Source organism: Peromyscus maniculatus, chromosome 19 (assembly GCF_049852395.1).
Source record: "Peromyscus maniculatus bairdii isolate BWxNUB_F1_BW_parent chromosome 19, HU_Pman_BW_mat_3.1, whole genome shotgun sequence".
Lineage (NCBI taxonomy): Eukaryota > Metazoa > Chordata > Mammalia > Rodentia > Cricetidae > Peromyscus > Peromyscus maniculatus.
In genome coordinates, this window is record NC_134870.1 from 8,652,900 (window position 1) to 8,669,386 (window position 16,487).

The 16,487-nt window shown below is 39.8% G+C and overlaps 1 long non-coding RNA gene across 1 annotated transcript; it reads right to left on the minus strand.

Moving 5' to 3' along the window:
* Positions 1-4,067: 4,067 nt before the first annotated feature.
* LOC143269523 (uncharacterized) lies at positions 4,068-8,058 on the minus strand. The gene is made up of 2 exons (XR_013045980.1): positions 7,718-8,058; positions 4,068-5,004 (listed from the first exon to the last, which is right to left on the minus strand). It is a non-coding gene; the product is annotated as an uncharacterized LOC143269523 (long non-coding RNA).
* Positions 8,059-16,487: the final 8,429 nt, after the last annotated feature.

Below are 16,487 nucleotides of genomic sequence, written 5' to 3' on the forward strand. Positions count from 1 at the left end.
ATTAACCAATCAGCACTGCCTTTATTTATGTGTTGGCAATTAAATAGTCAGAACCTGACCTGAAATGAGGACAGCTCCCTAATGAGAATATTCTTAGCACATTGTCATGTGGAGGTGGGTCTCCTCTACCACCTGTCTTCAGGTTCATTGATATGCACTCAAAAATTTGAATTTTTTAAAAATCTGGTCTGTATAGGAGATAGGTTTGTGCTGTTCTCTAGTATCCCACCAAAGTAACCTCATTTAACACAGCATCATACATATAGAAGGTGGATTGTGGATTCAGTTATAACTTGTTTAGAATGTGAGATCCAAAACTTCATTGTTAGAAAATCATGTTCAGTTATAGGTTTCTTAGTAGTTTTTTCCTGTTAATAAGCTTCATTTCTAAATAGAAATCATATAAATGGAATCAGTTTATATTATGTAATGTGATAGATTATTTTTAAAATCCTGTAATACACATTTAATTTGTAATAAATTTTTTTTTTTTTTTTTTTTTTTTTTTTTTTTTTTTTGGTTTTTTTTTGAGACAGGGTTTCTCTGCGTAGCTTTGCGCCTTTCCTGGAACTCACTTGGTAGCCCAGGCTGGCCTCGAACTCACAGAGATCCACCTGCCTCTGCCTCCCGAGTGCTGGGATTAAAGGCGTGCGCCACCAACGCCCGGCAAATTTGTAATAAATTTTAATCACTGTTTCTGAGCTTCCAAATTAAGCTGCAAAATAGTAGTGATGCAGTTTTTATTTTTGAATTATTATGGTCTTATTATAGGAATGTTTTGTTTGCCTATTATTTGAATTGATATTTTATTTAGGAGAAATAATTGATTAATATCTGGGACTTGTACTGAATGTACTTATAAACTTTTGGAACATGTGTTTGCTTTTAACTTGATAGTATTCACTAACTACCATGATATACTCTAGCACCTTAAATAACAATAGCGAGAAAACATCCTTCATCAGTGATAATCTCCCAGGCTCTTTCTACCCTATACTACTAGAGTCTATTTTCTATTCCTAAATTGGATTTCTGTTTTCCCACTTAATTATTATTGTAACTTTTGATCATTCTGTATCTTCATACTTTTTTAGAAAGTCATTAAGCACACATATCTTCTTAATACAAATATGTGCATGAACTTATTGTTTACTGATATGCATATTGGTGCTACTAATTCTCTCTTTAGAACTTTGTATTTTTGAGCTATAGATTACCAGCAGGGTATGAAATCCACTAGCACAAATTAGAAAGAAACAATAAGGAGGAGTATGTGGGAGGGTTTAAAAGGATAAAAGAAAAGTGGAAAATAATTAATTATAGTGTAATCTCAGAAAAAAAATTAAACATGTTTTGAATGTATAACAGTTAGGAATTATGCTGACTTCGTATGTGGCCTTTGTTCTCCTCCAAGGTTCATGACCTCACTAGCCCTGGGTAGTCGGCTCAGTCTCAGGGAAGCTGAGAAGCCATGAAGTCTCAACAAAATAACTGCCTAAATAAGATCTAAAGAAAGACACCACCTATAGACATGCTAGCATGGAAGGGGGAAATCTCACAGGGCCATGGCCCTAGGAAAAGAACTATAGGCAACTAAGGAATGTGGAGAGCAGGAGAAATAGTCTTCCCCAGGGAACAGACCAAGGATATATTATCCATATGAAATTGTGTGCACCGAAATCGAGCAAACACACACACACACACACACACACACACACACACACACACACACACACACACACACTCTTTCTTTTCATTTTATGGAAATGTAGATTGTTCTTAATCTTTTTGTTACAACAAGCAGTTCTGGGTACAGTGTCCCGTGTGTAAATGTATATGATTGCCTCTCTATGGCAAAATTGTTGGGTGTCACAGTACATACATTGTCAACTTTCTAGATGTTGTCAAATTACCCTTCAAATTGGTTACATCCATTTAAATTCCCATGAGTGAGTTATAAAAAATGTATTTGCTGCATATCCTTGTCAAAATATGTTTCTGTCAAACTTAAATGCTGCCAGTCTCTGAGTGTTAAGTCATTTCTGACTGTAGTTTTAATTTGCTGTCTGCTTACTATTGGTGAGATTAAATATTTTCACACACAAATCCCAATTCTCTTTCATTCAATCTCCTGTTATATGTTTTGCTCATTTTATTGTATTAATTTTATCTCCCCCTCAATTCCTACCTCCCTTGTTCTCTCCTTTCTTTCTTCTATCACTGTCTCTTTCTCTCCTTCTTTCCCTTCCTCCCTCCCTCCTCCTTTCTCTCCTTCTCTCTCTCTCTCTCTCTCTCTCTCTCTCTCTCTCTCTCTCTCTCTCTCTCTCTCTCTCTCTCTAACATTTGTTACTAGAGCAGAATGCAGAATGAAATAACAATCTTGAGCCAGAATGGAAACCAACTATCTCACCAATAAACCAATTGCAATTCACCTGACACTTTTTTTTAACAAAAGCATAGCTTTCTTTATGAAAGTACTATTCTTCTTCTTCACATATAAGTATTAATGTATCACCCCATTTATGTCAATAATAAACTGCTTAATGCCTGCTATTCTGCTACACAAAATTCACAAGATTAGTCACCTAATGATTATCTCCTATTTTCCATAAAAGTTTTAAGTTGTTTTGTATCTTTTTGACTACCTTGACAATTAAATTTTAAAGAAGATTACTGATTATTTTATGTGAACCTTTCTGTGACATGTTTTAAATTTATAGTGAAAATTTTAGTAGTTGTCATACTACAATGTTTGCATTGTAGATGTTTGATTTAGAGTTAGATTAAATTGTCTAGGTCACACATGCTTACATTTTTTTTAATAAAGATGTTCACTCTGTTTTCTCATCTTCTTACAATGTCCCTTATTGAAAGGTGAAATGCCACGCTGCTCTGAGACTGAGTCACCAGAATGAGACTGGTGAGGGTGTTTTCTGTTTATTTCTACCTTTAATTGCTCCATATAATTTCAAATTTCTTTCATTTTCCATCTAAGTCAGTGTATATTTGTTGATTTCCATCAGTACTTTGTGTGGTTAACTGCTTATTTACTAATTTTGTTCATGATTTTCTTCCTTCAATCTCATATTTATTCTTAAGAATTCAGTTTTGTTTTCACTGAAAGACACATTTAAGATTTGCCTGGGATTTGAATATTATTTATAAAAAATGTCTACAGTCTACTGTTTTATAATAATACTGTGGTCATGGGTAAAATATATCCTTTCATTTTTTGTTGTTATCACAGCTTGAAAGTTATTTATCCACTACTGAAAATCCCTACCCAAAACCTGTCATTAATCCTGGCATCTCTCCATTTTTCTGTCTGTGACTAAGATCTCCTTGACATCTTCTATATTTTCTAGTTTTAGTAGCATATGTTACAGGTAGGACTTTCTGTTCTATTCCCTGGCTTTAATTCCTCCTCCAATAAAGTTGCTTTAATGTTGTGCTATTCAGTTACACTTGGAAACTATTTGTATTCTGTTTTACTCAGCTTACCTTGGTGCTTTTAATGGAATGGAGCTATCTGAAGGATAATAGAATTGTATTATTGTGATAAACTAATGTTTCACTCAAAAAGTTTAAGTCTAGAAATTATTCCATATATAAAACATGCACAAAACTCTAATGTGATAAAGGTACTTAAAAAATATATGTTCTAAAGATGAAGTCAGAGAGATATAATTAACAGATCTACAATAGATAGAAGAGAAATCAAACACCTTATAAAATCTGTAAAAAGACAAGACTCTTAGATACTAAGCACATCAGAAACACAATGGCATGTTACTTTCATTTCTTAGAAGAATATAGTAACACATTACTGTATCTTTTCAAAGGAAAGGTATATTATTTACACTGACTGTGGCACAGCATTGGTTTAGGTTCTAAAAATTAACCATCTACTTCTAAATTGAAGAAGAAGAAAGCAAAATACCTTAGTAGAAAGGTAAAGATAAGTCATTTGGTAACAAATTGAAGCTGATGCAAAACACCTGTGTTAGGTTTTGACTGCGTTGTGTTCTTACCCTTTGCAAGGAAACGTCACGAAACACGACAGAATCCGCTTATAGAGTTTATTAGAAACAGGATAGAACGTGCAGGCCTGTGGGAAAGACACGTGCGTGGAGAAGAGAGCGGGGGAATATCGCGCCGGACTTTTAAAACCGGCTGGGGGCGTGGCCAGGTCACGTCACTACATGGTCATGTTGCGCGCTTACATCACCATGCAATGGCACGGGACTCTGATAACGCGAGACCCCTTGGCCCGGAACTTGCTAGGCGGAGGTATCCTAGCTACGGGACGCTCTTTTGATGCGGAAGTGGCTAAGCGGAAGTGCCCGCCCAGTAAATATAGCCGCGTTGTGAACCCTTCATTCCCGACTCTTTTACTTTTAAAAAAAAGAAAAATTGTGGTTGACTGGGTGCGGGGGCGACGTTTCTCTCAAAGACTGCTTCCAGCTGAATAGTGGGCGTCGGTTGGCTCTTGGGGGGGGGGTGTGAAGGGTATCTTGTGAAGTCCGGGAGTAATGTTGGAGGTCCTGGAACGACGTTCTGCCTTCTCCTGGTTCCGCGGCTGTCCATCCGTGCTGGTGCTGGGGACCTCCTGCGTCGTGGCTGGGGGCCTCTCATTTAATAAGATACTGTTGACATAGAGAGAGCTTAGAGAGAAAGAATCATTATTATTTTGTTTTGGAGTTGGCATTTGTCTGAGGTAGATTTGGCCTGCCCAGATAGAGGCATGTGACATTTACCTGAGGTAGATCTGGTCTTAGTACTCTGCTTAATTCCTATCTGAGACAAGCCTCCTTAGAGGTAATTCATTTAAAGCACCTGCTTTGGTAGTTTACTTAAGACACCTGTTCTCCTTATTAGGTTAACAGTTGGGAAACACAGGTGATCAGCTGCTGAGTATTGAACAATGATAAATTATTGTATTACATTATTCCTTACCGCCTGGATATTTTTGATGGTCCTTTTTGCCTCCGGCTCTGTGTGGCCCTGGTTGGAAAAGGAAGGGGTGGCACCTTATTCCTCTGGAATTGGCGGCAAAGCAGGGGATCCTGATGTCCTCTGGAGCTTGAGAGTGAGAGGCCCTGTTTGTTTCACTGTATATGAAGAGAGATTCTTCTGGGATGGAGGTGAGATAAAAGGTTTTAGGTGAGACAGGTGGACCCAGTGAGGAAAGCCCTCGAGTTTAGCAGCTGTAGGGGTTACAAGAATTACTTTGAAGGGTCCCTGCCACTTAGGGGAAAGGGGTGTTGGACGCTGACCCGGAGGGGAAAGAAGAACCTGATCCCCAATGTGTATTGGAGATGGACAAGGATTGTCACATGGCTGAGGCAGTGAACAGTCCGCATAGCTCCATAGAATAGACCTTAGATGACATAAAAGAGGGGTTAACAGACTGTCTGGAACAGCTGGAGGCTTGGGAAAAAGACCTGGTGTTAGAACTGGTCTGAGGAGATATTTAACTTTTCCTGCTGCATGGTCATTATATGGCCTGAGACACGGATCCTCCTTTTGCTGTGAGAAGTCCATGCTCCCTCCAAATAGCAGCGTGGGACAGGAGGATATGAAAAGCATATTTGGAGTCTGTAGAGTTAGTGGCTAGGAGGAGGAGGAGGGGAGCCGCTGGCGCGTCTGGGATGAGGCACATGTGTGGGGCAAAAGAAATGGACGCCCCTACCTTAGCTAGGAGATCCCTCCCCATTAAAGGTACAGGGCAGCTTGGCACCACTAAGAATGTGTGTGTGAGAGGGATGCCTCTGAAAATACAATTAAGTGGCGGTGTCTGTTGAGGCAGATAAGGCTGTCCCCCAACCCCGACAATAGGGAGACGAGAAGGAGAGGTGGGCCCCCAAAACTCTCTCAGGACAGAGTAGGTAGCTCCGGTGTCCAAAAGGAACGAGATGGGGTGCCCATTAACTTTGATCACTACCCTTGGTTCCCTGTGTGAGATGGGAGTGGCCGGGGCGGAAACCGGGCAGCGTCAATCCTCGTTGTAGGCCACGCCTACAAAGTCAGCCGGAGAGTCGTTGTCACATTCATCCTCATCTGGCGTTCCTGTGTCGCTTGGGACATCAGGACAGTCAGCTGACCAGTGACCCCTCTTGTGGCATTTCGGACAAGGCTTTGCCGGTGCCTTTCGTGTGCCGTTGGTGCACGCCCGTGCCCAGTGGCCTTCTCTCCCGCACTTGTAACAGGAACCAGACGGCTTTCGGGGAGCCGGTCGGACAGTGCTTGCCAGCATCTGGCAGCTCCTTCTATGGGCTTTTCATCTCTACCATGGTACACCTTAAAAGCTACCGCCAGCATGTCTGCCTGCGGAGTCAGTGGGCCATTCTCCAAACGTTTAAGTTTGTCTCTAATGTCGGAAAGCTCTGAGAGACAAAGTGGGTCATTAACAGCTGCCTGCCCTCAGGGCTCTCCGGGTCTAAGCTGGTGAACTGAAGTAGAGCCTTGGTGGTCCGCTCTGAATTTCGTCTGCGTGGGTCCTAGCCTGCTCCCATAACCGCCTGCGCTCCTCCGGGAGTAAATTATTAGAAAGTATCATGTATATATCATGAAAGGTGAGACTATAAGATTGAGTTATATATTGAAATTGTTTAATGAAGGAAGCAGAATTAGACGTATAAGAACCCAGCTTACTTTTTATCTGAGAGAGTGGATGGAACATGAATTTTAATTATTGGTTCCTTAGCAAGATCTAGAGTCAGAAATTCCGGAGTCTGAGAATCCTCTGGTTTACGTACAGCTAGGAGCATATGAGCAGGAGAGAAGGAGACGAGAAGAGACAGTTTAGCATTGAGAGAGAAGAAAGCAACTCTTTCCATTTGCCTGAACGCTGACAGTAATTGGATAGCTCCCGCAAAACATCGGGATCCAAGGAGCCGTTAGGCGGCCAGTTTTTGTTATTGTCTAGAGTATACTTTGGCCATTTTTTTCATACATAAACGAATTAGTGTAGAAATCTTTATGTGAGGCATTAAACTGAGAGGTCTTAAAGCTTCAACAAGACAGCCCAATGGAGAGGAAGGAGTAACAGAGTTGGAAGCCTTGTTTCCCATGTCTGCAGCAGAGGCAGAAAAATAAAAAAAAATAAAAATGAAAATAAAAATAAAAATAAACGTAATCCGGAGCCAAGACCTCAGGCGTCCCCAGAGTCTAGGACGGATTTCAGGCGCAGGCTGCTTCTAGGCTCGTCAGCCAAAGAAGCAGGGGCCCCCTCCACGGTGAGGAAAGGACTCCCCGGGAGTCCAGACCACGTTTGCTCCTCCGTCAAGGAGATGGACGGGCCGATCTCACGTGGATTTACGGGGACGCACCCGACGGTGGCCCCCAACGCGAAAAATATCTCAGGCTGCAGGCGTGGGAGATGGCTAGAAAAGTTGGGCCAGTTGGCCAGCGATAGGGGCCGACCGCAGCCAATGAAGACCGTGGTCGGGGGTTCCCCCGGTCTCCAGAACACGTGTGAGGCGCCGAACACACAGGTGCAGGAAACCGTTTACGCTGGCCGAAAGCGTGGGCACTCACCAATCGGTGTTGGATGGGACTTGGATGCGATTCAGGCGAATGGAGAGCGGTCTGTCGTGTACGGAGCAGATTCCCCGGTCCGCGGGCTGCCGGCGGAAAGCGCCTGGGAGCGCCCGCCGGGAGCGCCCGCTCGGGCACGGCACCAGAATGTTAGGTTTTGACTGCGTTGTGTTCTTACCCTTTGCAAGGAAACGTCACGAAACACGACAGAATCCGCTTATAGAGTTTATTAGAAACAGGATAGAACGTGCAGGCCTGTGGGAAAGACACGTGCGTGGAGAAGAGAGCGGGGGAATATCGCGCCGGACTTTTAAAACCGGCTGGGGGCGTGGCCAGGTCACGTCACTACATGGTCATGTTGCGCGCTTACATCACCATGCAATGGCACGGGACTCTGATAACGCGAGACCCCTTGGCCCGGAACTTGCTAGGCGGAGGTATCCTAGCTACGGGACGCTCTTTTGATGCGGAAGTGGCTAAGCGGAAGTGCCCGCCCAGTAAATATAGCCGCGTTGTGAACCCTTCAACCTGTCCTGTCAATTTTTTCCTATCTGCATGTAGTTCTCATAAGTTACTGTGGGGCATACATGGGCTACAAAGAGTGTGCTAAGAGAAATTTAGACAAATAGAGCTTAAGCTTTAAGCTGTTTATGAACAGAGTAGATACAAAGGATGATGTGGAGAGGAAGTTAATTTAAGCTGTTTGTGCAGAGAATAGATACAAAGGATGGCTAAGAGGAAGTTAGCTTGGGTTGTTTGTATGGAGATTAAAGACAAATGGTGAGAAAGGAAGTTAGCTCAAGTTAATTATGCTAAGATAAGATACTAAAAACAGGAGATGGTGTCAGGACATAAACAACTTGTAAATAGGGTAACCTTTAAAGTGATTGGTTGGTTCCTTCACTCCCTCCTAGGGTTTGGAGGTTTTATGGTATAAAAGAGGCTTACTGCCCATCAATAATGGAGTTCTTGCTTGACTTGACTCCCCACTGAATCTAATTGTCTCCCAGTAAGAAGGAGGCTGGGGAACTGGTGAGATGCTTGCACTTGCCTTTCCTGGGTTCCAGACCACCTCTTCACAGGTGACCTAAGTTCCCGGTGGGGCAGGTCCCCACAAGTTACTTCAAAGCTCTTGACCTATAACGCTCATAAAAACTATAAGAAAAATATTTAAGCATATTTGAATTACTTCCTACCCAAATAGTAGTTGTTTTTTATTTCTAAATTTATTACCTCAGTGGTAATATGCAGAGAACATTTTGCCATTTCAGATTCCTCTGCAGGAATCATGCTGATTTGTACAAGTACAGAGGAAGGTACAACACCAGGATGTGTCAACACCCAAGATGGAAGAGATAATGGTATTCTTAACAAGCCATATTGAAGAGTTTTTTCCCACTATAAAATTCATTTTATTATTTTTTCAAAGTAAATCTTCTAAAAATGTATATGTCAAATATCAAACTGAAGAACATATACTTGGAGATAGAAGGAATGATTTGACTTAAAATATGTACATTTGATCAGTAGATTTTGGAAAACTGGTATCATCGTGTTTTATAAAACTTTAAGGATATGCCAAAACTTTAATTTTAAAACAGACTTATTTGTGCAATATTATGAAATATTATGTTGAATTATCATAAGTGAATTCATCAGAATTTTTAAGTGTTCTTATTAGGTATGTAATATTTTTGTGTAAAGAGAATAATATTGAGTGTGTAATTTGAATGTGAATAGTGAAATTATGGAACTCAGAATAATTAATGACAAAGGATTGAAGTAGAATGTTGTAACAGAACCAAGCCATTTCCCTTCACAGCTGAGTGTTGTTGAAAATGTCAATAGATTCCATTTAAATGCTCTAATATTTAATGAATGTAAATCTTAAAACATTTGAAGACTTTATTTATTTATCTATATAGGTGTGAGTCTGCATGTGCATGCCCTTGTGTGTGCAGTGCCTGATGAGGTCAGAAGAGGGTGATGAATTCCTTGAACTGGAGTTGCAGGCAGTTGTGAGATAGGTGATATGTATGTGGGAAACTGAACTGTGGCCGCTACCACTGCAGTAAGCACTATAATCTCTCCAGCCCCTGAATGTAAGTCTTAGTCTAGCTATGTCGATTTCATATTAGTAACTTGGAGAGAAACAAAACAGAACATGGCAAGTGAAAATTAGATACTGTCTCTAGCTAGAGGTATGATAGAAACATATATCATGTATGCACCTCTCATTAGCTCTTCTGCAGTCTTTTTTTTTCTTCCTTTATTTGTAAACCACATTTAACACTACTAGGGTGTTTAATCAGTTGAATATGTTAAGCTGAGGGTCAAACTCTACATATATGGCAAGTTTTGGTAGTTTCTGTTTTGTTTTGTTTTTAAGAAAGAAATCTAGTGAGTATTTGTAAATTAAGTGATCACATTTGTTTTTCCTAATATGTACCTTAACAATGATATTTTAATGATTTCTTTTCTTTTTAAGTGTGTGTGTGTGTGTGTGTGTGTAGGTGCCTATTCGATGCCAAACAAGACTGTTGGATCCCCTGGAGCTGAAGCTTATGGGAGTTGTGAGCCACCTGATATGAGTAGTCTGTAAGAACAGTATGTATTATTAACCTTTGAGCCATCGCTCTGGTTTTGAATAATAATATGATTTTTTTTTCATTTTGAGTAGAGGAGTGTCATGGTTTTCTAAAGAAATGGAACTGATAAAATTCATTAGCAAGTCTTACACTCTGGATCCTGGTAGTCCAACAGTGGATGTCTACCTACAGAAAGGGCAAGAATCTGGGAGGTTTTCAGTCTACAGAACTGGTTGGTTGAGAAGTCTCAATATGGTTCTGGATCTCAAAGGATTCCCAGAGAGCTGCTGGCATTCGATCTGTGTTGGAACTCTAATACTAATATTATAATACTAGTAAAGGATTAACTAAGTAACAGGAAAGATCAACTTGACAGAGATGAGGCTAAGCAGGCAAAAAACAAAGCTTCCTTCTTCCATGTCCATTGATGTTCACGGCCACCAGAATGTGTGGGTCTTTCTGCCTCAAATAATCCAATCAAGAAAATCCTTCACAGGCATGCTCAGCTCCACAAGCTATAGTTGATTTCAAATGTAGCCTAGTAGTAACTAAGATAAGGCATCACAAGAAGGAAATCATCTGTACAGATATTTATGCTACATATAGATGTATGCATACTTTTTAAACTAAGTTTTTGTTTTCTGGAAAATTCTTGACTTGATTTTGTCCATTTGACCACCAGAAGTTCACTACATGGAGCAGTAAAATTTTCTCAATGACCTTGTCTACTTACAATAATAAAGTATTCTCTAACTCAGCACATAAAATGTATGTTCATAAGTGTATAAATATATGTGTATATATAGATACATATATTTGTTTTTATATTTAACTCTATGTAATACAAGTAGAATATATATTATTTTATCACACAATATACTCCTATTCTGAACATTCCTGGAGTCTATATTATATTTTCTCTATTATTTTACTCTAAATCTTTAGTGACACCTTTATTACATATCACTTAGGTCGTAAATTTTCACTTCTTGATAATACTGCCAATATTTTTCACAGCTTGAGGCTCTGGCACATCTTTTTAAATTGAAGATTGAGGTTAAAATTAACTAAGTGTGATGAGATTTTCAGTTATGGACTGCTATGTAACAAGAAACATTTAAATTAAATACCTTAAAATGATGTTTTGCAGTAATTCATCAAGATTTAGAAAAAGATTTATCAGAATATTTGTCTTGCTTCCCATGAGATCATTTAGTGATACCTAAGCCAGTGTAGTGCTGACTGACAGCTAGTCTGATTTATCACACACTACTGGAATCTTGTAGGCAAAGCTGTCTATCCATACGACACCATTCTTGACTTACATATTGTCTTTCCAATATAAACTTGAAGCATCTGCTTCTTTAGCATTCCTGCCTTTACTGAGAGATTGTACTACAAGAAGTCTTCATCGAAAACAAAAGCCTGCTTTGGAAATACAGCATATTACATCATCATATCTCACTAACCAAGCTAATTAATTATCTAGCATTGCATCAAAAGGAAGTGATTTTTAGGGTTGATCCTTTGGTATTGGATAAGCAATTGGTGGTTCTTCCCTGGAGAAGATTCTCCTACTGATACCATGCCTTACATGCCTGTAGTTTTACGTGCAAGGCTGAGACTTCCTGCGGTTCCTCCAACACACATTGGCGTGTCCTGTTGCTATCCTTGTTCAGCTCATGTTTAAGCAGTCATGGTGGTTGAGACTTTAGAGATGCAGCTCCCCTTATTTCTAGGAGACATGATCTCCCAGCAAACTCCCTGATCCTTAGTATCATCTAATCTTTTGCCCTCCCCTAGCTCTACAAAATTACCTGAGATTTTCTACATGTTTCCATTAGAACTGAACTCAAGAATTCTATCTTTTGATTGGTTATGTTTTTCTACAATGGTCTTTGTTGGTTGTGTGGATATATATATTCAACAACTAATGAAAATGAGGACATAAATTTGAAAGTGAAAAGAAAGAGTATATGGGAAAGATTGGGGGAAAGACTGAAAGAGAGAAATGATATAATATGAAAACAAAAAAACACAAGGGACCATAATATGCTAAGTCATTCACACAGATTTCCAAAAAAACAGTGTTTTTTTTTTCTTCCTTATGTTTTCAGTTCAGTAGAACAGCAGCATAGAATTGGAATCCATCTCCACTGCAATAACATAGCAAAGTTGATTTTTTAAAATAACTATTCTACAGAGGAATACTGGTGAACACAGATCTGAGAACTCATCAAAGCTGGGTAATCAATGCTCCACACACCTGTAATCGTGAAATATAAAAGGAAAGAGTCCAGCTACTTGCTCATCATCCCCCATTTACCCTCCTTTTCAGATTTTGTTTGCATTCCTGTTTAAATCATGTGTTTTCTAAACCTGAAAATGTGAGGCTGTGGATGTGCATTTCACACTTTTATTTTTATCCTGACATTCTAAACATTCTCCTACAGAAAGACTGGGAATTGATCTTAAAGAAAACTTAAAAATAGGTAGATCCAAAATAAATATATGTGGGAAAAGCTGAAGACTGCAAGTTTTCCAATGGACCCTATCAAATTTTCAGATTCAACTACTGCTCTTGACTCCATTTGGTTTCTGGTGCTAAGTATAGAACTGTGGCCTTGTTCAGGTCAGGATGACATCTGGCACTGAGCCCTTCCCAGACCAAACAGTACTCAATTTCAAACACTCAAACTGGCAGTAAATTAAGCTGGCACCCCAGGCTTGTTCATCCACTCTATGCCAAATCTTTGGCATATCTTCTTTCAGTTTATACATGTTGCAGTTTTTTTAAATATTCTTTTTTATACTTATTTAGTCAATTGTGTAAGCCACAAGGCAACAGGACAGGTAATATTGCAATATCACAGAATGCATATTAGTTTTCCTTAGAATAAAATATCTATATTATTATTTTATTATTCAAAAATTATATTATAGAAAACTCCAAAATTTAGTACATGTCTTATTTCATATATTTTGCTATCAAGAGACCTGTTACAACTCTGATATGTCCTTCTCGGTAAAGATTTCCCATAAGGCTTTAATCAAGATTTGAGCTTTCACAGTGATATCTGGTGGATGGGGACAAAATTCCCTTCCAAACTCCCTGGGGTAGTTGATCAGATTCATGCGTCAATGACAGAATAAAGGCTTTAATTCTTTGGTGGCTGTTGATGGATGTTGCTTTCAGTTCCTTGCCATTTGGGCCTCTGCACAGGATGCTTCAAAGCCCAGCAGCTGGCTTCAGCAATATCAGTGAGAGCAGATCCAAGACTAAAAGCCAAATGTGTTTTAATCAAATATCACAAGTGGCATCAAATCACTCTTGTCATATTCTGTCCATTAGAGGCAGATCAGCTAGGCCCAGCCTTAACTCAAAGAACAATTTATATGTGCAAACATCCAGAGGCAAGGGTTTGCTGGAAGTCATCCAAGAAATCAGGGATACAACACACACACACACACACACACACACACACACACACACGCACACACGCACACACGCACATCTTCCGACCCTACAGTTATGACATAATAACAGATTTCTGTATTTGCTTCTGCTGTCACTGCCATTTAGCTCATCGTAGCTCACTGGGAAATCGTGGACAATCTTCCTCGAAATCCATGAATAAGCCCCTATTATCTGAAGTTTTGTGTCCCTTCCAATTCATCCAAAGCTTAATATGACTGAATTTAGACAACCTTCATCCAGAAAATGTTTGTTCAATGGTGCAATACAGTTGTACACTAATCCAATCCGTGTACTTATAACAAAAGATCATGAAGATCTTGTTCTTTCTCGATGTGTCTCCTGTCCTCCCTCCATCATTTGGTCCTATGCTCTTTGTCTCATCTGAAGACACAGCTAGAAGATGGTCATTGTCATCCATGAAGAGATTCACTATCAACATTTGAATGGAGAGGTAAATTAATTCTGAACTTTCAAGAATTCAACACTTTGAGAAAATATGTTTGTTATTTAAATCATCTAGTTAATGGCATTTTATCATGGTAGATTGTGCTGACTAAGATACTTAGCTCAAGTGGATTCGTTGCTTTGGTCTGTCCATACATATGTACATGAACATCTTATAGTGGAGTTTGTCCTTTGCCAGTGTCCATTTACTTTTCTGTCTCCTGTTGTCATAATGACCTGACTGGTGGTGTCCCAAAGTTTGCTCTGGGAGTGGACTATATTTACATGCCAAGAAATAGCTTTTACATTCTGGAGTTGCATACAAAGCTATTTCCAATACTGTTTAAACTACTCCATCTTTGATTTATATTTCTGATAAATCTTTTTTTATAGACTGTGCATTCTTCAAGAAAGACATTAACAAGTCTCAAAGAAAATACAAGGCCTTGGGAATATTAGATCCACGTCTATAGTTCTGATATTTTCTTTTCTTACTTTTACTTCATTGTAGATTTCTGCCAAATGGCAGTGTAGTCCAGAAGCTTATAATTTATACCCTTTGCTAAAAGACAGAACTTACATCTATTTCCAAGTGAAAATTTGCAAAATACTCAGATACCTTTGGAAAATATAAGAAAGGACTCTAAAATATTGTATCTTCTGTTTTAAAAAATTAGAAAAGGTATGCTTTCAGGTTCATTTAATTTACACTGGAGACTTGCAAAGCAGCACATGGATAAAAGTAATGGTTTATAGTAAGTGGATTTTAAGGAACCCCCTCCCCCAAGTTTTACTTCACTATTATTGACAGTAGGGAGTTTCTAGACAATTATCTTAGAAATTCAACACAGTTATCACAAATTCCAAGAATTTGCTCGAAGAGAAAAGGACTGATGGAGTGAAATTATGTTGTGGGTACCTTGCCCTCATGCCTTGTAGCAATCAGTCACAAGTGATACTGGGTCCATTTGATGATACTGAACACAAAGTTTACTCAGGGTAGTCAAGAAACTATAGAGGTCTAAGAACTGTTGATGACCATTGGTCAGGCCTTCAAACATTTAATCTTGGGGAGAGCCACATAATAACTGCTGCAGGGCCTCCATGCTATGATTCACCTTGGCTAGCTAACTTTTCCAAGACATTCTTGACATCACTCTTGTGTTCAGTAGACATAGTGGGTTGTTTATGAATCACTCTTGAACCCCCCTTTAGTGGCCAAAGCTGTCAGGAACAGAGCAATAAGAAATAGCATTATTGAGAAAGAAGTCATGGCTGCAACATGGATCTTACCTTCACCCTCTACAGTCTTAGCTTGATTTGCTTGCTCCACTGCCTTGCTGCTTAGATGAGCTCATTGTGCATGTTCCTGTGCTTCTGTGGATCTCTGTGTATTCTTCTATTATTGGACAGATGTGAGTCTTTGGGTTTTTGAGATCAGAGGTAGTTGTGCTGCATTGGCTGCTGTTCCCAGCAGAGTGGTTTAATTACAGCATTTCTCTTGGGTTTGCAAATTAGAGCATAAACAAAGTTCTAGAGAGGCCCACAGAAATCCACAAAGATACCCCCACAATAGACTGCTGGAAATGGTCGAGAGACAGCCGGAACTGACCTACTCTGGTCATCGGATGGCCAAACACCCTAATAGTTGTGCCAGAAACCCCATCCAAGGACTGAGGAATCTGGATGCAGAGATCCACGGCTAGGCCCCGGGAGTCTAATTAGCTAGAAAGAGGAGGGTTTATATAAGCGAGAATTGTTGAAACCAAGGTTGGATAAAGCACAGGGACAAATAGCCAAACGAATGGAAACACATGAACTATGAACCAATGGCTGAGGGGCCCCCAACCGGATCAAGCCTTCTGAATGGGTGAGACAGTTGATTGGCTTGATCTGTTTGGGAGGCATCCAGGCAGTGGGACTGGGTCCTGTGCTCATTGCATGAGTTGGCTGTTTGAAACCTGGGGCTTATGGAGGGTCGCTTGGCTCGGCCTGGGAGGAGGGGACTGGACCTGCTTGGACTGAGTCTACCAGGTTGATCTCAGTCCCTTGGGGGAGGAGGCTTTGCCCTGGAGGAGGTGGGAATGGGGGGTAGGCTGGGGGAAGGTGAGAGGGGCGGGAGGGGGGAGAACAAGGGAATCCATGGCTGATATGTAGAACTGAACTGTATTGTAAAATTTAAAAAAAAAAAGACTAATAAAACAAATACAAGCATTGATATCCTATATTCCAACTTCAATTATGGGCCTTTACAACACAAATTATGTTTATTTGTGCTTATATTTCTTGTGGCCCATAGCTTGATAGTTTAATCAATAATCATAAATTGGCTGTCATTCAAAGATATCCTGACAGCTCATTTCAGTTGTTCTTATTTCGTAATGTTCTACTGCTTTGCATATTTTAGTGAAATGTTGTCTTAATAATGAAAAATCTTT